General features: G+C 50.5%; 1 protein-coding gene across 9 annotated transcripts in view; it reads right to left on the minus strand.

Annotated features, from left to right (window-relative positions):
• Positions 1-23,982, minus strand: part of LOC308560071 (calmodulin-binding transcription activator 1) — a 618,909-nt gene that overhangs the window by 31,051 nt on the left and 563,876 nt on the right. For 4 of the 9 annotated variants that reach the window (XM_081143624.1, XM_081143623.1, XM_081143620.1 and 1 more), the window contains exon 1: positions 13,044-13,127. The exons of 1 other annotated variant lie outside the window; for it this stretch is intronic. The gene's annotated coding sequence lies outside the window, so the exon portion shown is untranslated. Of the gene's footprint in view, positions 1-12,815; positions 12,901-13,043; positions 13,128-13,783; positions 13,810-23,982 lie in introns of those variants that run through there. 4 more of the 9 variants (XM_081143622.1, XM_081143618.1, XM_081143625.1 and 1 more) reach the window with 3 other exon arrangements.

A 23,982-nucleotide genomic window follows, 5' to 3' on the forward strand; every position in this document is an offset into this window, starting at 1 on the left:
TTTTCTAAGTTAAGCTTCTTCTGGAAGCCAACTTATTGATGAGGTCACCCAAACTCTGGGGCAAGGACTCTGAGCAACCACCGCCCTCCACAGTGGGCTTCAGGTGGAAAACACTAACGAGCAGTCTTGTTACCTATTCCACGGGGGAGAGAGAGTGGTCAAAATGATCACACCCAGTGGAGGGCCCTGGGAAGCATGGGAGAAGCTCCGTCCATTCGCCCCGCCCGCTGCCATTTCCTTGGGGCTCAGGTAAGGGGATTATGTAAAAACACAAGTGTGTTGGGGCAAGACTGGCAGAAAAGCTGAGGGACGTCCGACTGCTTCACAGACACAACCCGGAATGTCACAGCACTGTCACTTTTCTTTACCCACCGAGCTTCACATCACATATACGGTTCCCAGATCTTAGATACCCCTTCTCCCTGAAATGGGCTATTTGGAACAGAAACGCTGGCAGCACACCTTAATGAGTGCCTATAATTAGCTACAAAAGTGCTTAACAAGTCAGTCAGGTTAGGCTGTTGCATAAACACGACATGCGTATTGTGTCAAACAAGAGACACGTTTTCTAGAACAATCTCAAGACAGTGTGCCTGGACTGCACGGCCTGAAACGGGCGAGCAGGCCGAATCCGCAAACGCGAGAACCAGTGGTGACCGCCGCCGCTTGAGCTGGGCCACCTCGGGCCTGGTTGCCAGAGCAGAAGAAAAAGTTTTGCCTTGGCAGGTAAATGAATGAAGGAGCGATCATCAAATACCATCTGCTATTTTAAAACGCGTTATTTGTAGCTCAAGTGCACATGTGCCCTCCTGTTGCTATTTGGACCGGGAGTGAGAGGCCATCTCTCATTCCATTTACAGCCCTTGGCCGCGCTGGCAGGAAGAGCTGATGAGGCACAAGGAGGCATGACTTGAACTATTTCGGTAGGGAACTGTGATTGCTGCTTAGGAAGTCTCCTGCATTTTTTAGGAAGCTCGGAAAGAACAGGAAAAATGAAGTCACTCAATTCCTTCTCAGAATAAACGGGGCCCCTGGAGGGCATTAGGCTGCTCCTGCCCAGCGAGCCACTTAGGATGTCCAAGTGCAGAGCAAAGGGTAAGGGCCGGACAGAGATAAGGCACAGGCTGTACCACTCCGATTTTCCAAAGCAATGGCTAAATTTAGCCTCAGAGAAAACGGCCATACTCCACTTCTCAAAGACGCCCCAACTCTACGTGCCAGAACCCTGGAAATGGACATCGGCCGTTCTTCTTAGACTTTCTCCATCTGAGGGGATTTTGGTTTCGTATTTCGTCTCCTCGGTCTGAGTTTCGCACTAGTCACAAATGCAGAGTCTTAGACACGTCAGGAAATATCAGGATGCTGCTGCTCTGGCCGGTGTGGCTCAGTGGTGAGCGCGTCGGCCTGCACACTGAAGGGTCTCGGGTTCAATTCCTGGTCAAGGGCACGTACCTGGGTTGCAGGATGGATCCTTGGACCCAGTCGGGGTGCATGAGGGAGGCAACCGATAGATAGGGGAGTCACATCGATGTTTCTCTCTCTCCCCCTCCTCCCTCCCTCCTTTCCACTCTCTCTGCAAATCAATGGAAAAAAACATCCTCAGTGAAGATTAACTAACAACAAACAAAAATCAGGATGCTGCTAAAAGAACTAACAGCGATCAGGAGACCGAATGTTACAAGGGCAGCAAGCCAATCAGCAATTATGCCTCATTTGAAATCTTTCAATGCTAGATCTTGAGTGTCTGAGGGCAAACACCGCACAACGATTCTGCACGGACACTAGGGCTCACTCAAGGAGCTCAACTAGCCCAGAACAGGGCACTAAGCACAGACGGGCACCCCCAAATTGTGCAGGTGCCAATTTGGTGAGTGAACTGGCAAACCTGACCCGGATAAACGGTGGTAAAACTGCAGCTAGGGCCGTAGGGACTCTGACACGGAGTCCACACCGACCTCGGCACAGGCTACAGAAGAGCAGAACTCTTCCAAAGGCAGCAAGTTGGGAGGAAACTGCCTCCACAGCTTCAGCACAAAATAAATGTTATAAGCAGGAACTGAGACATTCTAATGTGGTAACAGTGAAACCACTGAAGACTCAGGAAAGTGCGTTACCACTAAGACGAGTGAGGCCTTTAAAACTGCTGTAATGGCCCCGCTGGGGTGGCTCAGTGGTTCAGCATCGACCCATGAACCGGGAGGTTGCGGTTTGATTCCGGGTCTGGGCGCATGCCTGAGTTTCGGGCTCGATCCCCTGTAGGGGGCGTGCAGGAGGCAGCCGATCAATGACTCGCATCATTGATGTTTCTCTCTCTCTCTACCTCCCACTTCCTTTCTGTAAAATCAATAAAAACATATTTTTTTTTTTAAAATAAGGCTTCCTGATTTAAAAAAATAAAAATGCTGCAATGAGCCTTGGAGGCGAACCACAACCTAACTGGACATGAAGGTGCGACAGAGGAGTGACATTTAAACGCATAAATAAAACGAAAATCCTGACTCTGAAGAACTGAAAGTACAAAATGCACAGGAATCGTTGGGAGGGGTGAATGCATTAATTCACCATCACCAGAAGGCTGGTCTGTGGTGCTCAGCTGTAACAAAAACCCCACTTAAAATCCTTCACGAAGAACCATGGAGAATGGGGGACAGACAGACTTGTTCTGCAAACGTCTGTGGGGACCCACTGCTAAGACAGCACTGCTCTGCACACGTGCCACGGCTCTGGGATGTGACAATGACCGAGACAGCTCACGGTGTGGTAGCCAACAGATAAGACACGAGCCTTTATTTCAAGAACCTCAGTCCTACACACAGGTAAAGGCCAGCGACTGTGCTCGTTCCGCTCCCAGCTACATTCCCAAGGCCCGGCAGAATGCCTGGCACATAGCAGGCCCTCAATACATATTTACTGAATAAGTGACTTAATTGCATCTGTTCGAAACAGGAAATGTGAATTTCAAGAAGGGCTAGGTCAAGGATATTGTGCAGAACAAAATCTCTTATTTCCTTAGTCATTTCTACGATGTGCTTCTCTCAGCCAAGTTATGAAAAGCGGGCCCCTCACGTCTCCCATGGCCACCCCTTACCCAACCCTAGCTAACGTGCCGGGGACTGGGCGTTTGCAATCGAACAGGACTAATTGAGACTGGTAGAGCGCGCCTTCATTTGGCAGTTTCTGCCTTCGAAGTGTTCTCTGTCAAGGTTAGGGCAGGGACAATGCAAAAACTCAAGAGAAAAAGAAAACTGCTGGTAGGATGTGTTACATGGTACCTGGGGAAAAGATGTAAGAAAGGAGGGAGGGAGGGAAGAAAAACACTGGCTGCTGCTAGCCAATACTCCTAAATTATAATACATGTGATTTGCCCTGAGTTCCTGCTGGTTTTCAATATCTGACTGAAAAACCGACTGTTCAGGGTTCTAGCTGGACGGCTGTTTCCAACTCACGCTCCGCCCATCACTCAGAGGCCGGCTGTCGGCAGTGCTGTCTCTCAGAGCTCACCGTGGGGGTGCCATCCGCACAGACCTTCCCAACAGTCTTGCAAACTTGTGAGAGTTAAACTCCAAGATGTTTCAAAAATAGGGTGTTTTTTTTTGTTTTTTTAAGAAAACACTGGATATAGTCATACCACCCTGAACATGCCCGATCTCGTCTGGTCTTGGAAGCTAAGCAGGGTCAGGCCTGGTTAGTACTTGGGTGGGAGACCGTCTGGTGATACCGGATGCTGTAGGCTTACAACCCACAGACACAGACAACAATCTGGTGATGGCCAGAGGGAAGGGGGGCGGGGGCTGGGTGAAGGTGAGCAAAGGGCGGGGGAATGGGGACACATGTAATAGTGGCAACAATAAAAAGAAATTAATAAACAAATAAAAACCACACAACACAAAAAAACCCTAAAACCAGAACTAAAACGCTGGATTCTACACAGAGAGGCTTCAGTCCCAGCATCCAAAAGTTCATTAACTACAATAGTATTTGTTCACGATGCTGTAAGATTTTGTAAAACTCTGGAATAAATATAGGTGAAGTCCTTCCCAAATTAATAGGCTGAAATGCATATATTTGAAAAGAAACAGCTGTATTACTTTAAAATACTGGCCACCTTATAAAGTAGGTCTTAACAGAGAAAATGACTTAAGAATATACTATTTTACAACTTATTTTAGGCCTTTCTGACAAGCAATAGTGGATAAACATTTTTTTAAAAATCCAAGTCGTACCACTTTAAACACTGTGTTCAGGAATAAAACATTTCTCCAAGGGAATCACCAGAGCTTTAGAAAGTTTTTATCCATCTGGCTCCTTTCTGGTAGTGTCATGATGCCTGTGGGACCATTCTGCGCCCTGGCTCCACGTGCCACTGAGAACACACCGCGGGCCGCTCTCCTGTGCCTGCTCGCCACCCACCTTCACACGCCCAGGCTGGGAGGCGGTCACTTGCAATGTTACATCTCCCGCCAGCACTCTGTCCCTAGACCAGAGCAATCTTCAAATTTCTGCAAATTCCAAATCAGCGAGGCCTGAATGGAAGTATTCGTGAGGCTGGTGTGCAAACATCCCTTGGTTTAGGGGCAAAGCTAAAAACCTGCAGTGCTTTCACTACATGGGGATGCCACCTGATTTCATATCGTCGTGAGGCTGTCCTGTCTCGCTATCCTCATGGAAGTCCCCGAGCTGGGTCTAATTATCCCACTCGGAGCGTAGTTGGTCTAAAGGTTCAGGGAGCAGTTAAGCAATGGAACAAAAACTCAATAACCAACTCAGGCGACAGTGGGCGCTAACCCTGGGGGTCACCCATCACACATCCCTAACACGTCCCACAGGCTCCTTTCCTCCCCTCGGCCTCACCTTTCCCCATCTCCCTTCTCGGCCCCAATTCATTCCCCTTCCACCTTGTCATTTCCCTCCCTGCCTTCACTTAACTGGTAAGACCCCGAGTCCAGGTGCGTCTGTTCCAGGTGGCTGGTAAAAATACTTAGGGTCAGCAAGAGACTGGGTAAGAGCAAGATTTGAGGGAAGGACGAGTGAAATAAAGCCCAGGGAAAGCTGTCACACAGCGAACACATGCTAAATCCCCCAGAATCGTGAACCGTGGGCCCCAGATTTGCCTGAACTTAGCAAACAAAGCAAAAAGGGAGGCCACCAGTTTCAAGGTCGCTGTCGGTTGCTTTGGACAGTGTGGCTCTTCTTGGTACTGAGACCTGAAAGGAATTTCCCTCACAGATCCTACTAAGGACACCGTGACATTGACATCCTTGCAATTAAGAAAAAGCTGGTTTTCAAATGACTGTTTGTTATCCTTTAGTGCTAAGGACCACCACGGTGCCATGTCGCGAAAGTAATTCAACAAAGTCCAGTGTGGTCCGACCTCACGGTCCTCTGATGATTTGCCTAAGTTATGGGTACCCTGGGGCATTCGGAGGCACACAGACTGTTATTTACGGCTTACTCCTTACTGAACAGTACTTGATGATCCTGATTTTTAAATTTAAAAATTGGTGAGTTGAATGTTTTACATTTCTTTCAATATTTAGGGGTTTCTACTTGTTTATCAGTAAGTAACTCCCACTGCAAGTCAGTGGCCCTTAACTTAAATTTTAAGCCGTCTCTTTACTGCAGTGAAATATTATGTTTTCTTCTTTCTTTCTTTGTGAATAAGTACATCTGGAGTTCAGCAATAAGGCAGTGTCCTGCATGGGTAAATTTCCCCCCGCAATTCTTCCCGGAAAGAAAGTAGCTGCTGATTTTTCAGTCTGTCTGTCAATAAACACAACCATCAAGTGACTCCTCAGCCCCGTTTACAGCTGGGCCCCCTCAGTGTCTCCGAGCACCCCGAGTGACTGCGCGCCTGCTGAGTAGCATCCCTCTGCCCACACAAACCATGCACGAGAGAGCAATGAACAGAAGCTGGGCCTGGACGGCCGGGTGGGCAAGAACCCAGAGCGGCCCTAACCCTTTATGCCCACGGGCTCTTGGGCAGCGATGGGAGCTGACACTACACCTACCGCTTTACCCAATACCCCCCTTCCCTTTTCATGGCGCTCCCTCTTCAGAAGGCTTTCCCTCTCTCCTTTGTTCCGTTTGGGAATAAAAATAAGGCTGTAATTCTAATTGATGAGAAGAATGTTAGAGTTATCAAGAAACTTAAATGACTCGTCTCTGGGTTTAGCCTTATAAAAAGGTAGAGAGCTAGGCTTTGTAATTTCAGAGAACCATTTTGAGTTCTACCCTATGAATTCAGAATCTTTCACCAAATCTTCCACTTATTGGTTACAACTATTTTTATTCAGGCAACGTGATGTATTGTGCAAATGTGAAGCTCGTTATTTCCTTTGTTTTGTAATATAAGTGTATTTATAGATTATGTAGAGTATGTGTTCTACATAATGTTTTATGGTATATAGGTGATACGCGCATACACACATTTTAATGACTTTTCTCCTGTAAATATAGAGTATCTATCAGGGTTTCAAAAGGTTTTTGTTCTCAGCTAGCCCGGGATCCTACCTGCCATTTGTTGTACTGTTTGTCTGGGAACAATTCACTTACAAGCTTTTAGAACATCATCAGTTTTAGGCTGGGCACCTCCTGCCTTTTACATTAGATAAAACATTTTTCAGACACACACAAAAATGCCACGGGCATTGATTCTGGCTAGAGCAGAATGGATGGTTTTTTTCACTAGAAAAGACAAATGGATATTTAACTAAATTTGCTGATGAATCCAAACCACAGTGTGTAATATTAAGGACATGAATCATATTTTTTGAAAGTGGTCCTAGGAACTGTTAGTCGGTCATGGAAAGGTGATGGCTCTGGTGTCTCCTTGTTGACAGTGGGACCACAAGGGTAAAACGATGGAGTTGGTCTTAGTGTGAGCCTCTGTGGTTTCAGGATGAATGGTGCTTCCTCTGGGAAGAGGACCATCTTAGTATCGGGTCCTTCACAGGACGCCTGCCTGGCATCCCTTCTCCTTCCCTGACCACAGGGCCTGGAGTGTTCTTTGGGAGCTCCTGCTCTGCACTCTGTCCAGGTGGTGCTGACCTCAATTCCTGCCTCCAGGCCAGGCCTTGCTAACCAGAGCACTGCCTCCCCTTATTCCAGTGACTGGACTCGGGAGTCAAGCTGGGCTAACAAGAAGAGGACAGTTCCTGGAACTACTCAAAGAAGTGCTGTTTTCCCAGAGATATTTGCTAAAAATGGCAAAACAGAGGCCTGGAGATTTGAGTGGGCCATTTTGCTACCACTTCGGGAGCCCGTGCCTGAAAACAAAATTAACATAGAGGAGAAGAGAGCCAAGGGAGGGAACGAAAGGCTCCTAACGACAGCCCTTAAGCACCTGGAACCAGCATTACCTGAAGACAACTCCAAAACTAGACTTCCTAAGAGTCAGTAAATTCCCTCATTCGCATAGGTCAGTTTGAGCTCTGTCACAGCTAGAAGAGGGGTCTAAGGTAAACCTACTAGCTGAAATGTGGATCCTTTTGCTAAATAAATATTGGGAAAGTCTGGCTTCCACTTACAAGCTAAAAAATATTCAATATCATTAAGTATACCTTAGTAGTAGTAGTACACAAGTATTCCAAGTATACATTAGAATTCCTCTATAAAACATGGGGTAAATTGTGGCAGAAATAAGCGGTCATGCTTATCTGAAACATTTTGATTACCCAAAGAAATAATAAAACAGGAAAGCCTAGCTGGAGACCACCAGCTGTCGATTATATACCTATGGAAGTATCTGAACTCATTCAGGCCTTAGGTTACTGCCAAATTGACTGTCATGACAACAGACACATCCCATGGGAAAGAATGACCACAGGACACTGGGATTTAAAGAGAACTTGAGAATTATGCAGTCCGCGGGCTTTCACCAGTCTTTGACTGTAGCCCACAGAAAGGAGAAGAGCCCCATACATGCACACACACAGACTTAAGACAAAAACTTCCCAAGTCCACACTTACCCTTACTGTGTGCAGTGCACTTCGATTTTAAAAACTGCTGATGCTGACCACTCAATTAATTTCCTGAACCACGACTGATAGGTTTAGACAACAGGGCAGGTGCCGAAATTCAGAGATGTGAGGCGACTTACCTGAGGTTTCTCATTCGGTGGGTGGTAGAGCTGGGACAAAACACGAGTGCTCATCCTACTATATTATACTAAAGCAGGCAGCTGTTATTTGTGCACATTCCCAGACAGCGAGCCACTGGCCAATCTCAGGATATCCGGAAAGATGATTCGGGTCTCAGACCCAGCTATCTGTTACACTGGCACAGGCCAAGACTTGCAGAGGCCACCTCGAGACCACTTAACTGAAAACCCATGTCCACCAGGGACTGTGAACTGACCCGAATGGGAGAGCCTGTGGAGCTTGTGCCTAAATTACCAACAGACAGGACTGAACTAAATGCACGAAGTAGATCAGAGGTGGGTTTGTTTTGGGTTTGAAGAAACTCACTACATTCCTCTCGCCTATCCAAGGAGTGACACCACACATACAACCTTTTTGTCGACTAATAGTTTTGATGAAACTCCACCCCCCAGATTTCACTATGCTAGGGCAGTAGGGGAGGGTATAGCTGAGGTGCCACCATGCCCTGCACAGAGCCGCAAATGTAACTTGGGGGTGGGGGAGGGAAAAGGCTTCATTAATGAGGTAAGATCTGAGTTCGGCTCAGAGACTAAGGAGGTAGAATTTGGAGTGGGGTGTGGGGCAGGGGTAAACAGACCAGCCAGACAGCAATAGAGGGTTACTGCTCAGTAGTTGCTGGGGGACAGGGGAAGGCTGGCTAAGAGAGTGGGGTCAGATATGGAGGGTGGTGAGGTCAGGTAGACGAAAAAAAGTGGGGAAAAATAAGAGAGCTTAACTGGTTAATTAGGGTAGTTGCTAAATGTTAATTTAATATGATTGGAGAAACCTATTTCCACTACTTGCCATCTCTTTCCACATTACAAAAATGTTATATAAGCTTAGCATCAGCAACTTAACTCCTATAAACATTTACCCGGTTAAATTCCTTCCATATTTTACCTTCCTCAAATTAACATTTAATTATTAATTACAATTTGCTTAATGACTGACATATAATAGGTGCTTAACACATGTTGATGGATCTCTCCATAAGTCTTATGTCTAAAGTTATGATCTACTTTCAATGCTTACAAGACAATATAAAATTAAGCAAATTATAGGTGCCATGATGTACTTCTGAAACTAAAATTTCAGTTAGTACATGAGAGGGAGTTTATTAAATGAAGCACCAAGCAAGATTATGCTGTCATTGTCTGGCCCCCTGCCCCATTTTTAAAAAGCCACTTGTATTTACAAAGTATCACCCCAAGGGTGTAAAGAGCCATGGGGCTAGATTGCTTAGGGGGCAGAGCGCAATTATTTCCTGATGGAAAAGGCATCTCCTTGCCTGCTTGCTGCATGCAAACCCAATGTAGGCACATCAGAGAACAGCAAAGAAAACTTGCTCATCTGACTTCAGGGCAATCCATTCGGGAAAGAGATAAGCCCATCACTGAGGATCTTCATGGTCATGAACTCTAACATTCTCATGATGAGGTGATGGCACCGGTCTGTGTCACCCTGCAGGCTCCTGAGCACTTCCTAAATGTTAGATGTGACGAACACTAACATGCAGCCTTTGGTGTGATTCAATGCACCTCATCTAGACCTCTCCCACCATCACTTAAAACCACCTGCTGGCTGTCAGACTGCTCATGGAAGGTAAGAAACTGTATTGTATGTAAGGTGTCAGAAAGACGAAATTAACCCTGCATCGCTGCTTCCACGACTGCAGTTTACGGCCTGCTGCTAGGAGGTGCGTGAGACGTCATGGACTGGACGTCGCTTACTAACCTCCTTAGTCCCCCATTTCCCTTTCCTGGACGCTCACTTTCCTTTTGCCTAACCCTTCATTTCACCTCTTTTCATCTTGTTTCATTGTGTAATATGTATCTCTGTTAGCTCCCTTAAATCCCTTTTTGGGAAAAAAAAAAGTTTAGGTGTACACGAATCAACTTATGTCACGTGTGGATGCCAACAGCTTTTTGGTAAAGGGATATATAAGTGGAAAAAACTCTCACATATTGGGCTCATGTCCTGTGACAGGCGGCCATGGCTGATGTTAACAATGACGACTAGGAGTCACTCACAGTCTCCTTTTAAAACATCAATGCAATACAAATATTAAATCCGTTTAAGTCCTTTAAATGTGAAAAGACATGGCAGGCACACACTGGACAGCTGGGAAAAGGGGTGGGGAGGTGTGCTAGAAGAAAAGACTTGCAGAAACCACTGCACGGGCTAAAGAACTGTGCCATGTTGAACAAAACGGGTTTTGTTGTTGTGGTTGTTTTTTACCTTTCTGGGTGATACCTAAAGCGATGTCTTAAATATACGTAATCACAATTTTTCCTTAAACACTAAAAAAAAAGGGCAGCCTACAAGCACAGTTCTGCAACCTCAGAAGCCCACAACAGCAATGATCAAAAACATCAGAAAAATTCTGTCCGTTCCCAAAGGAAACGCTACACAGCCCCAAAATGCACATTTCCCGGACGTACTGCCGGAAGACGGGGGACCGTGAGCTGAGCACTTGACTCTCAGCCATCAGTGAGAGCTTCATGCCTTTCACGCGGGAAACTTTCAATGTCAACTAATTATTTAACTTCACTATCTTTCTCATATAAGGTAAAAAATCCTCAGTTCCACCTGTTATCTGTGTTCTCTAGAACAGTCCAGCATGAATGTACTGCAGCGGGGACAGCGGCTGTATGGATGGGAAGGCCCAGCAGGGTCCTGAAGAGAGGGCTAAAGAAAATAATAACGTCTGTGTTTATCGCAAAAGCAGAGCTGATAAAAATCCTTAAATAACACAATATTATTATTAGCTACGGCATTAAATACCGTGTCTCCACTTAGATTATTTGGCATATAATTAATCACGATGACCAAACCGAGGTCCCTTAGGAATTTGCAGCAGTCCTCTGCTTGTTTTCATTACTAAGCTAAATGTATTTGGGAAATGCATATCCTGTAAGTAAACGCTGTATTCTAGAACATTAAACATTATTACTCCTTAAATCGAATATAAAAATAAACAGAAACATAAACATATTTGCTATCATCTAGTTCTGGTCTTAAAATAAATGTATTTTCTTATAAACACACACCATACAAAGTGCTACTGCTTAATATGTTTCTCTTTATCAGGCTCCCAGGCAATAGTTTCTCTCTATGACACAGAGTCTTTAAGCAGCGAGAGAAAAGGACCCTCTCACATACAGCCAGACATTTACCACATACGACAAAATTTGTTGGGAGCACAGATTTCAAGTTTCGGGTCTTGGCCTTACTGGTGAAAAAAATATAATGCATTCCACCAACTACATGAAGCACTTTGTAATCACCTGAGAGCTCTTTCACGTTTACTGTATCTGCTTTGCTAACGAGACTTCGGGCCAACAGAAATCATCCAAGCAGAGAGAACAAAATATAATAGAGTTTAAAATTGTTATCATTCCCTGGTGAAGCAGCTGCTTAGGACGATAATTTGCAAGATCATTATAGTTTCAGAAATTTATTTTGCTGCCCAATTTGCAAAGAAATTTGTTTTGACGCCAGTCAAAATCCTTGGAGATTGGAAAATTCTCAAACATTGAACACCAGGAGGGCTGCTGCTAACGTTGTGCAATAGCTAGGAAACCAGCTCGGGAGATTTTACAGATGCAAGCAGGGCCGGTGAGCTTCCACTGCAGCCCACCCGCGCCCGGCTGCGGCGCGGGAGGATCAGGAGCCTCTCCGGCCCCAGGCCTGCAGGTGAACAAAGCTCTCAGCAAGTTCTTCCAAACCTCAGTGTCTGAACTCAACCAACTTTCCCCGCTGAGCTCTACGCGCGGATTAATAAAACGTTCATTCACTCCATTGGCCTGCTAGGAAAGGCAGCCTCCAACCACCTGGTCCTGCAGAGGCGCCCCAGCCGGGCGAGCGAGCGCCTCTTCCCGAGGAGGGGCACCTGTCCCAGCCCCGCTCGCCGCGCCCGCTAAGGGGTCGCCAGTCTGGGCCCGGCTCGCCTCGCCCCGCACGCAGCCCACCGGGGGAGCACCTGTTCCTGCCGTCCCCCCCACGCCCACCGAGGGGGCACCTACCCCCGCCCCTCTCTCCACACCCTGCCCAAGGGGCACCTGTCCCCGTCCCTCTCCCCGCCGAGGGGCACCTGTCCCCGCCCCCTCCCCGTCCGGGGGCACCGTCCCTCTGCCCGCCCCGCAGCGGGAGGCAGCGCTGGATCCGAAAAGCCCGCCCCCTGCGCCTCGCGGACCAAAACCCAGCCGCGGCCCCACCGCCCCCTGCGGCCACTCCCCGCACGCGCGCCGCCCGCCCCCTCACTCACCTCGACGCTCCCACGGCCCCGCGCACACACGCGGGCTCTCACGCCCACTCCCGCCCTCGCAGAAACACGCGCGTGCTCAGCCCCGCTCCCTAACCCTGCGTGACCTCACACCCACTCCGCGCGCTTCTCCCACAGACGGGCGCGCCCAGTCAAAACACGGCGGCCCCGGGCCCCGCCGTCTGAAAACCCGCTCAGCCCTTCGCCTCTCGCCAGCACCCGCGCTCACTCTCCCGCTGCTCCGCGGTCGCTCGTGTCCGCACACCCGCTCCTCACACGCGCGCCATCCGCAAGCGCCCCGCATACTCATCCCAGCGCCCCTCCCTCACACGCGCCCTGTCAACACGCGCGGGTGCCCACTCGCACTCGCGTCAAAACACTCCTCCCCCGCGTAAACACGCGCGCCCCTCACCTTCCAGATCCCCCCCCTCCACACACGCTCGTGTCCTCGCACCCACGGATCACACCCGCTTCCCAGCGTAAACACGCGCGCCCCCACCGCGAGCACGCGTGCTCCCCACGCCCCGGCAGAGGCGCGCGCCCCCGGCCCCGCCCCTGCTCCCCCCGCGCGCCCCCGCCGGCCGCCGCCCTCGACCGCACGCGCCCGGCCGACTCTCCCCTCGGCCACACGCACACTCACGCGGACAGGGGAGCACGGCACCCGCTCCGCCGGCTGGCGCCGCGCCGCCTCGGTCCTCCTCTCCCGCGCGGCCCCGCCCGGGCGGCCCGGCCCCCGCAGCCCAGCCCTGCTCGACCCGCTCGGCTCCACACGCCGCAGCTGGAACGACTCGGGCTCCGGGTACCGCCGTCTCCCCGCCACAGCCCGAGTGCGCCTCCCGGGCCAATGGCGGGGCGCGGCGGTGAGCTCACCGGCCTCGGCCCCGCCCGCGGGCCAATCCGAGGGCGCGACGTCACCTGGAGCTGGGCAGAGGCAGGTGTGGGGCGCGGAGCCGCTCCGCGCGGGGACTGCGCCGGAACTGCGCCCGAGCCGCGCGGCGCCGCGCTGGACGGCGGCGGGCCCGGCCCGGAGGGTGCGGGCGGAGCGCGGCCCCGCGGCCCCAGGCGCCTGCCCGCGAGGTCCCGGCGGGCCACGGCCCCTCGCGACGGCGCCGCCTCGATCCCGGCCCAGATTCCGGGAGGCCCGCCGGTGGGGGGGGCGGCCGCGGTCCCCTCGAGGGCAGGGAAGGTTCGGGGCTCGACGGCAGCACCCGGCCCCACGGCCCCAGGAGGCCTCCTCGGGGACGCCGCGCCGCGCAGCGGGGGCGCACAGGTTGCGTGTTCCCGGCCCACGGAGCCGTCCCGCGCCCGGACCGCGCACTCCTGGCCTTGCGGCGCCGTCGGGTCTGCGTGGGAGGCCCGCGCCCCGGGGCCCCGGCGTACCTGGGCTCGGGCTTCGGACGCAGCCCTGGCGCGCCCTGCGGCGGTGGCGTCTGCAATGCAGCCGCGGGAGGAGCCGGCGCTGCGCTGCGCAGAGCCTCGAGCGGAGGAGCGGGGAAGGCTGGGCGGGAAGGAGGGGCGCGGGGCGCGGCGAGCCGGGCGCCGCCTAGGAGGACGCGGGAGCACTAGGCGGGGCCGGGGCCCGAGTCCGAAGGGTCCCCGGGGGTCGGATAGCTGGGGGCGGGGGATGTCTGAGCAGTGCTGGAGAAGAGCGGCTCCCCTGGGAGTTTGGGAGCGTCCAAGGCTCCTGTTCCTGTGGTCTAATTCTGGTGTCTAAAAGTTATGGCTTCAGCTGTCTCACTTGGATACCTCTGCACGGTAGCCTCTCGCCTCTGGCCTCTCGCCTCCGGCCTCCCTTCCCAAGCCCAAACCACACCTCTCTGTGAAAGCTCACCGTCTCCCCAGCAGCCTTGCCAGGCATCCCAAGTGGACACCGCCACGCCTTCTGTTTTCCAGAAAAAATTTGTAGTTCCGATGTTACTCAGTTTCCCCCCACCCCCTAACCCGCCGGCTATGCGCATAGAGAGAGCTTGACCCACGCAGGCTTGTGATGAGACCATCCCCCACCCCGCATATTATGAGTTATCTTTAAAATTGATTATATCTCCTTTCTGCCATCTGGGTTAAAACGAGTCTCAAAAGATGGAGGCGGAGTCTCTTTTTTTGACTGTACCCAAACACACCGGAAAACAACCACAGAATTTTTGCACAGCCCTTAAGCCTGTGCAACCAAAAATATGAATTGTTAGAGGCCAAGCCAAGGACATCCCAGGCAAAGCTGGGTCCGGTCCTGCGCCACACCTCTGAGCCAGGAAAACAAGCAGGTCCTGCAAGGTCTCACTATTGGGGACTGACCACCGATTCTGAAGCTCAGAAAGTCCCTCACCAGCCCTTGAAGTCAGAACACGTGAACATAGTCACAGTCCTGTTCCAACAAGTCCTCCTGTTCCTGCCCCCATCTGCCTCTACCCCACTCTCATGGCAAAGGTGCCCTGCCAGTCCCAGCTCTGCTTGTGCACCCTCTCCCTTTTCTCTGCTAGGCGCACTCCTTTCCATTCATCAAGGCCTGACTCCAAACGCACGGCTCCCCATCCCATGGCTTTTCCTGACACTCTCAGATCTGCCCTGGGAGCATTGGTAAACATGCACTCACATGACAGCACTCAGTAAGTAGGCTCTATTTGTTTCTGGGGCAATGTAAGGGTTGTAGTCAGCGACAAGGGCTCTGGACACAAGCCGCCTAGATTCAAAGTTAGGTTCTCCCACTTGCTAGCTGTGCCCTGCTGGCGGTGCCTTCACTTCTGTGGGAGGGAATTAAATGAGTCAATACGTAGATGCAAGGTGCCTGGCGCCTGAGTACACTCAATACAAGTTAGCTCTTGTTGTTACTAGAAGTCAGGGCATCTGGTGGTGTGTAGTGACTGGAAAGGGGCGGGGGGGGGGGGCGGTGTGTGTGCTTCTGATCATGTTCTGTGTTTGGCCCAGGCATTGGTTTTAGTTTGTGAAAACTCAGTTTAATTTGTGATCTGAGTTTCACATACTTATGTGCACTTTTCCATATGTATAATATATATGTTAGTAAAAGGTGTTTTAAAAAGTTAGTTGTTACTGGCTAAAACTGAAACAGGTCTAATCTTGAGAAGAGGAATGAAGCCTTAACCTATCCTGGCACCTTGCACAATGCCGGGCACCCTGTAGGTACTGGGCTAAGAGTTGTTGAATGACTCTGAATGGATTGTGAGCAACAGAGACCACCTGGGGAGGTGGGGTGATGAGGGGCCACACCACCTTTATATTCTGCAGCACCAGGGACCTACAGATGATGGCGTGCAGGTTCAGGCACCTGGACCCTGGCTAAAGAGGAGCCCTCCAGACTTTATCTTTCAGGTGGGGAGGTTTTTGTTCTTGGGTTTGTTTAAAAAAGGCAGAGGTTTAGCCCTGGGTTCAGACCTGGGCATCCCAGCTGCGTGAGAAGGGGCCTCAGGGAAACCCATGACCTTTCACCTTTCCTCCAGCAGCCCCACGTCAAGCTAGCATATGAGAAAGGTGGAGTCACGGATGCTTTAGCCCACCGGCTGTGCCCTGGTGACAGAGCTGAGCTCGGCAGCCTGGAGGTCTCCTTTCGGGCAGCCTGAGGTGGCATTTCTGCAGGAGGCACATCCCATTACTGTTGCTTGGATGGGGCCATTCCCCTCTAGAAGATCTGACACTGATTCCCCACTGCACCTCTGTCTCGGACGGAGGCCCTGAGCGCAAGTGCTCTCCTTGGGCCCATGCACACAAGTTAGACTGAACTGGGTGGGGTGAGCTGGCTGTTTCTGCAGCCAGCTCAGAGCTCTGGCAGCATGCTAGGACCAAGACCCACAGGTTGTCTTTCTTTGTGGGCATCTTTTTTCCAGGTTAGGAAATGACAGGGTAAGGCATGCATGTGCTTCAAGCAAGTTATTATACTGGATTTTATGGGACTCTGAGTATACCTGAGTCATTTTTAAAAATAGAGAAAAATAAAACTTTCTCAGTGATGGGTCCACTTGGCAGCACCCAGACCAAGTGCCAGTTTTGCCCCGTAAAGCAGACATGGTTTAAGCCCTAACCTCTGCAGAAGGTCTCACGATGAACCAGGGGGGTCCTTGCAGGTGTGGAAGAAGGGAACCACAGTATGTTGGATGCCTGTTACCTGACTGCTGTTACATTAGACACTCACACCGCCGCTCTTTCTCCTGCAAGTTGGATATAGTACAGAGGAAAACGAAGAATTCTAGAGGTCAGATAACTTGGCCAAGGACACACAAATGGTAAGCAGCCCACCTGGGTTTCAAGTTCCAAGCCTGTGCTCATCCCACCCTACTATGATGGTTTTCCAAATACCCAAAAGTCCTGAATCCTTTAGATCCCATTTCTTTAAGAAAGCAGTCTAGAAATTTTCAAGAAGCAGTGACCTGCTCACCACACTCTTCCCTCAGCCCTGGCAACTGTGAAAGCTTGTTTACGTACAGATGGAGACCCGGCCAGGCTGGGCCCCTGAGCAACTGTGATGAGTAGAGCCCTCCCTACAGTGGGCATTGGAATTTGTTGCATGAGTGAGAAATAAACCACTGAGACTAGGCTGCACCATAACCCCACCTCTCCTCTCATAAGAAATCAAATATGTTTCTGCATATGTCAAGTAGGACTTTTCTCAAATGAAGTCACAATTTAAAAATAAGTGCAAGATGCATATTCAGTGTATTTTTAAGGCACTAAGAAATTCACAAACACATTTCTAAAAACTACAGGTAAGGGTGACAAAGCGAGTCAATGGAGAAAGAAGAGTTTTTTTCGACAAATAGTGCCAGGACGGTTGGCTATCCCCAAGCAAAAGAGTGAATCAGCACCCTACCTCACACCATATATAACAATGAACTCAAAACAGATCAAGGACAAATGTTAAGAGTCAAAACTAAAAATCAAAACAAAAAGTCTTAGAAAACATAGAGGTAAATCTTCCTATCCTTGGACTTGACAATTGTTTCTTAGATGCGACATCAAAAGCACACGCAACAAGGCGGGGAGAGGGGATAGATGCTGTAAATTGGACTTCATCAAAATGTAAAGCTTTTATGCCTCAAAGGACACCACCAAAAAAGTGGAAAAGACAACTCACCGAGTAGGAGAATATATCTGCAAATCATGTATCTGATAATGGACTTGTATCTAGAATATAGAAAGAACTTTTACAGCTCAAAAATAAAAAGGCAAATAACCCAATTAAAAAAAAACACCAACCACGGACAAAGGACCTGAATAGACATTTCTCCAAGGAAGACATACAAACAATCCATAAGTACATGAAAACAGACCCAACATCGTCAGTCAGTGGGGACATATGCAAATCAAAACCACAGAGAGACACCACTCACAGCCACTAGGATGGCTTAGTAAGAAAGACGGACCACAGGACGTGCTGCTGAGACTGCGGAGAGGTGGGAACTCTCACACCCTGCTGGTGGGAGTGGAAAATGGTGCAGCTGCTTTGGAAAATAGTCTGGCAGGTCCTCAAAAGTTTAATGATAGAGTTACCATAAGACCCCCACAATTCCACTCCTAGGTATGTGCCTGAGAGAAATGAAAATGTATGTCCATACATATGGGCATTTATTTGGTGATAAAATGGAATGAACCGGTAGGTGCTGCAACATGGGTGGACCTTGAAGACATTATGCTGAGTGAAGGAAGCCAGACACAAAAGGCCACCTATTGTAGGATTCCATTGGTATGAAATGCCCAGAACAGGCAAATTTATAGAGATTGAAAGTAGATTAGCACTGGGATGGGGGAGAGGCCTGGGTAGAATGGGTCGTGGTGTTAATAGGTATGGGGTTTCTTTTTTGGGGTGGTGGTGAAAATGTTCTATAATTGGATTGTGGTGATGACTGCACAACCCTGTGAATATACTAAAAAACTCTGAATTGTACACTTTCAAATGAATGGTATGGTATGTTAATTATATCTCAATATAGTTCAATTCAGTATACCTCACACAATAAGAAGAGAAAAAGAATGAAGTATAAAGACACAGGGGAGGCACTGAGCCATGTGATGGTGACCCCCAGGGCAGAAGGACGTCAGGAGAGGGGTCATTTCTAATAGTGCTTCTGAAAGGTTGTGAAAAAGCCAGGGGCAGTCCTTCTTGGCAGCTGAGGTCCTGAGCTTGGGGTTCCCCTTGGAGAACTCCCTGGTGTGTTGCTGGTGTTCTCCATTATGACGGTTGCTTGACTCGGGGGTGAAGGTGAGCTTTGCAGAGAGCCGCACATAGCTCCAGCTGAGCTGCAAATGTCCTTGTGGGGGCCCCTGAGCCTTCCATCTGGGGGAGGAGCTGAGGACATGGGGAAGGGTCTAGGCCTGGGGTCAGCAGCCTGGGCTCTACCACGAAGTACCTGTGTGGCCAGCTCCTTTCCCTTCCCGTGCCTCAGTTTCCTCCTCTGCAAATGAGGCCTAAGGCTGTGCTGATGTGGTCCTGGGCATGTCCAGCATGGCCTGATACAGCAAGCTCCCCTGACCTTCAGCTGCAGGGACCCTGGATTTGAAATGACCCGTCCCATGAATGCGGCTGCATGCGTGAGCCCAGGCAAAACCAGCAGCCAAACAGCCCAGCCAACCTGAGGCCTCAAGAGAACTAGTACATACCTGTTGTTTTGAGCCACTAAGCTCTGGGGTGGTTTGTAGGGTGGTTCGATGGTGATGTTGGGGGCCGTGGGAAAAAAAGGTGTTTGCTACCAGGGCAAAGAGGGCTACCATGATTGGTATTGCCTGGGAAGGCTGTAAGCTCTGATCTGCAGGAAGGGAAGACACATTAGTCACCGGCTGGGAACTTGGGGATCTCTCTAAGGGACACGATGCAGAAAGAGAATGCAGAGAAGTGGGGCTTTGCATTCCCCCTAGTGGCTCACACAGGCCTAGCCATCCCCTCCCCGCCCCCTGTACCAGGCACAGCTAGACAATAAAACACGTTAGTGTCTGCATTAGAGAGGGGGGCACGCAGAGACACGCTCTACTCCAAGGGGCAGCAGTGTCAAAAGGCGGGTAATCCAAACAATGCTCAAGAAGTCGTGATGTGTGGTGACAACGCACCCAATGGGCTTTAGTGTCTGACTGCCCTGAGTTTGAATCCCTAGCTGTGTGACACAGGACAAGTCACCTGACCCTCTGAGATTCCAGTTCCTCGTCAGTAAAACAGGGATGGAAACATCTAGAAACATGGAGAGCAGGACACTGGTGTTTTAGTGAGCTGTCTGACTCTCATAGTCTGGTGCCCGGAAGGTGTTAGTGCCTCACCTTAGCTAAGCAATAGGACACCTTGGTCAAGATAGCTGTTGAAACTCCAGCGGAAGTCCCTGGTCTGGGTGTCTGAGTCACAGCCCCCTTGCCTCATGAAGTCTCAGAGGACAGGTCTGGGGTCATGGAAAAGCCCTCATGACAGTGATGAAATCCCCTTCAGGCAGGCAGGGCTCCTCACTTTTGGAGAATGGCTCTGTGAGGGGCTGAATTATGTCTTTCCAAAATTCCTGTGTGGAAGCCCTGACTCCCAGCACCTCAGAATGTATTTGGAGACAGGGCTTTTAAAGAGGTAATTAGTTAATATGAAGCTGGGAGGGTGGGTCCTAATCCAATCTAACTAGTGTCATTGTAAGAGGAGGACATCTGGACACAGAAATACACCAGGGTTGTGTGCACATATAAGAAAAATCACTGAGGACACAGCAAGAAGGTAGCCGTGTGCAAGCCAAGGAGAGAGCCCTCAAGAGAAACCAAACCTGCCCACACCTTGATCTTGAACTTCTAGCCTCCAGAACTATGAGAAATAAATGTCTGTTGTCTAAGCCCCCTGGTGTATGGCATTTTGTAAGCCTGGTGTAAGCCCCCTGTGGCTGCCCAAGCTGACTGAGACAAATGCCTTCTAAGCACGGCTCCCCTACTTCATGCATCTCTGCCTGGCTAGGGGCTCGTAGACCCTCATGGGCAGAACTCACAGCCTCTATGGCTCTGGTTCAAGGCCACTCTTGCCAAGTCAGGGCCCAGCCCCCTAGATCTTTCTGGAGAGGAGCTCAGGAAGCTCTGGTATTCGGGTCTGAGAGAGCATCACAGGGGCCCAGTGGGCTGCTGTTGGCCTCTCCTATGAGGCAGGAAACCCAGTGACTCTTTGGAGAGGCTGCTGTGTGCACTACGGCCCAACGGAGTCATGAGTGGGAACAGCGTGTTTGCCTGAGAAGCACACTCAGAATGCACTATTGAAATCACCACGGTGTGCTTCCCTGTGAAGTCAACACCATTTACTTTACATGCAAATCTGATTAAGGATAAATGAGGGTACAGATTGTCTCGTAGGTGACAACAGAGCCAAACAACCCAATATTTATGCTGAAAACCACTTTGAAATCACAGAACTGGCAGTTGCTGCCACCAAAACCTGAAGCTTGAACACTCATGACAAGGGCTAGAAAGTCCCCGTTTTAGGGAAGCAACTCACTGGGACCTAGGAATAATGACTGAGGTCACGAGGGAGGAGCTGCAGTGCCACATCACGTCGTGCTCCAGCTACTGAGAAGAGAAAAGCAATCACCAGGAAGGCACAATGTGAGGCAAGCACAGGTTAAACTGCAGCCGTCTCATGGGCCTGGGGAGGTGGAGCTGACATATTTAGTTCAGGGAGAGTCTTAGACACCTGGTTGCTAAATGCCACTGAGTAAAACAAAATAGTGGCCCGTGAAAAGCACAGATGTGTTCCACACACACGTGTGCACTGCCCCCAGCTGGTCTCTCTTCGACACCTGGAGTCACGTTCTGAGGTGGCCCCTCGAGGTGCAGCCAGGACCCCACAGAGGCTGGCAGCTCACCAGCGTTGTGACCAGTGATGTGGACGGACCTGAGAAATACCGTCCACTTCCAAGAGAAACCCCCTGGGATGCTGTGGCAAGAAGTGCAGCCCCACCCTACGATCCTATGGCTGGAACTCACTTTCAAGTAACTTAAAATAATTTCAGTGCTTTTCACCAAATATCAAAGGAGCACCCACTCCCTTTCTTCCTGGGAGACAGATCAGAGGGCGCGGGGAAGGGATGAGGTCTGTAAGTGCATCAGAGAACCGCAGGTTCAGGCTTCCTGCTGCACAGCTGTTCTCTGCTCAGAGCTCGGGCTCTCCTGCTGCTTTTCAAGGGTCAGGCCTAAGGACGTGTCATAAATGCACCAGCCGCTTCCAGGTTTGAGCCCTGGGGGCTTCAATGCATCGGGCCCCACCTCCTGGGTCAGCGGGGTTTCTGGGCGGCTGCACAGCACCTCTGCGCAGGCCCTGCTCGGAGCAGCAAGGGGGAGCTTACTCCCATGGCCTTAGCTGTTCCCGGGCCGCCCAGGCCAGGCCTCCCGATGTCACCATAGACTTCATCAAGCTTATATAATTAGAGCATAGATGCACTTTCTGATGCCCTAAGAATCGCACTGAATTGCTAACATGGGAGAAGAGGGCTGAGTGCTGCATCTAGACCTTCACTTCTCTCAGGCAAATTATGGGGCAGAAATGCTGTTCGCCCAGCTCCACACCCTGGCTGGCTCGGAGGTCCCCGTGTGCACCCAGCTGGTCGCCATGGCAAGGTCAGCTCCATTCCCATGGTGTTGGGGGACAAATTGGGGGGCACTGGTTCTGGGGCTTCCTCTAGGCTCCAAGCCCCCAGCACTGGAGAGGGAGGGGGAGACGGGGCAGAGTGGGGAGAGGCTACATGGAGCCTCTCATAACCCTGCAGCCACAAATGGAGCCATGGGGAGAGCACTTCAGTGAGGAAAGAACAGGGCTGGAGCCGGGGGTGCTGTCTGCAGGCTGGAGCTCCTTGCAGGGCGTCACTGGGCTGTGGCACGGGTGAGTAATTTAGAGAGGTAATTGAAACAATATGTTAGGGTAATAACCTCAGCTGTCAAAGGCGCCTAGAATTTTTCATTTAATTTCACATTTAGGTGGACTGATCTGTAAGCCGGTTAACCTCACGTCTCTGCCCAGGAAATCTTGAACTTTGCACAATATTCTCTGCAGAAGACAAAGTACTCACCCAAACCATTTTTCATTATAAAATGTGTTTCCCGGCCTAAAAGCACTGCTGAGGACGATGCAAGATCGGTGTGGGGCAACCCTTTGAAAACAACAGCAACAACAACAAAACATGTCAGACGTTCACCATGTCCTCTCTCAACAAGGACAGCCAGAAATTGTACTGCTGGGGTGAGAAGTAGGGGAGGCAGGTGGGGGAGTGGAGGGGAGGTGCTGTTCAAGGTTTAACCTTGCCCAAGGAGAGGTCTGGCCTTTGTCCTTACTTTCTGGGGGTGATCTCTGAACCCTTGGACTGTCATGCTTAATGGGAGTGACTTTTTTTTTTTGCCTGGGAATTGGGTCACTGGATAGTCTAACAATGATGTAAGGTAGGGGCTGGCCACATGGGATAGTTCTAGGGTGGCCATGCTACAAAGACCAACAATGGAGTCCCTATAAAGGCTCCAGACATGGAGGCTCAAAAAAAGCCTCCCTGCTTGGCCATACTCCAAAGCCCCAGGCCCAGCAGTGACCCTGAGGGAGCTGCACTCAGCAGGTACCAGTGACCAATGGGCTGCCTTCTACCAAGGCTCTTTCTTCCATCATGGTTTAAGACCCCTGTGGGGGGTGAGGTGCCTACATGAGAATGACAACCTAGGGTCACAAGTGCCAGAGGGGTTGGGTGTTGTGAGGCTTCAACAGGGACATTCATGTGAAGCACCTGGCATGGGGCCTGGCTGGTTAAGGCTGTCACTTACACCAGTGTGTCCTGGTGCAGTGGGATTCCGTGGAGATGGGCGTGGATAGGCAGGTTTTCACTGGCCCCGACTCTGATACCACCCACCCACCCACCCATTCATTCATTCATTCATTCATTCATTCATTCATTCACCAGGGTAAGGTAAGACTGGGTCAGGTGATGAGGGAGTCACAGAGGGTCAGATGAGGCCCTTCTCCAACCCCCAGGACAGTGACATACCATGGAGTGACTTGCCAAGGCCCTGGCTGGGAAGTCCCCCTCTTTTCTGAGGCCCGGAGGGTGGATAGGTCTGAGTGGCTCAGGGAAGAGATTTGTTTTTTCCTTCCTATTCCAGATCCAGAATTCTGTTCTCAGCAGGTAGCTCCTTAAAAGTGCTGGAGGCAGCCCGCCCTGGGCACATTTAATAAAGGAGCTTAGGGTCAAGCTTCTGCATTCTCATCTTGGGTAATTTGCCTGAGGCTTGTCCAGAGACAAGGAGACCAGAAAGGATGCCATGGTGCCTGGTGAATTTTGGACACCCCCCCAGCCTGGTTCTGACATCAGGGATGCTACAGCCTTTTAAAGCTGAGACCAGTTAGCAGTGAGGACAATGGTCACAAAGACACCACTGGCTGTCCATCCATTCATCCATCCATCCATCTAGCCATTTATCTGTCTATCCCTTGAAGAAACATTTACTGAGAACCTGCTGTGTTCCTGGCCTCTTGGGACACGCTGATAATTAAGACTAAAGTCCTTGGCCTCAGGACTCAGCATATTTTCGCCCTTGTCAATCTCACCCACACTTTTTGACCCATTTCATCCAATGCCACCTCCATGCAGACATGTCAC

This window comes from Miniopterus schreibersii (assembly GCF_964146895.1).
Source record: "Miniopterus schreibersii genome assembly, chromosome: 8".
Classification (NCBI taxonomy): domain Eukaryota; kingdom Metazoa; phylum Chordata; class Mammalia; order Chiroptera; family Miniopteridae; genus Miniopterus; species Miniopterus schreibersii.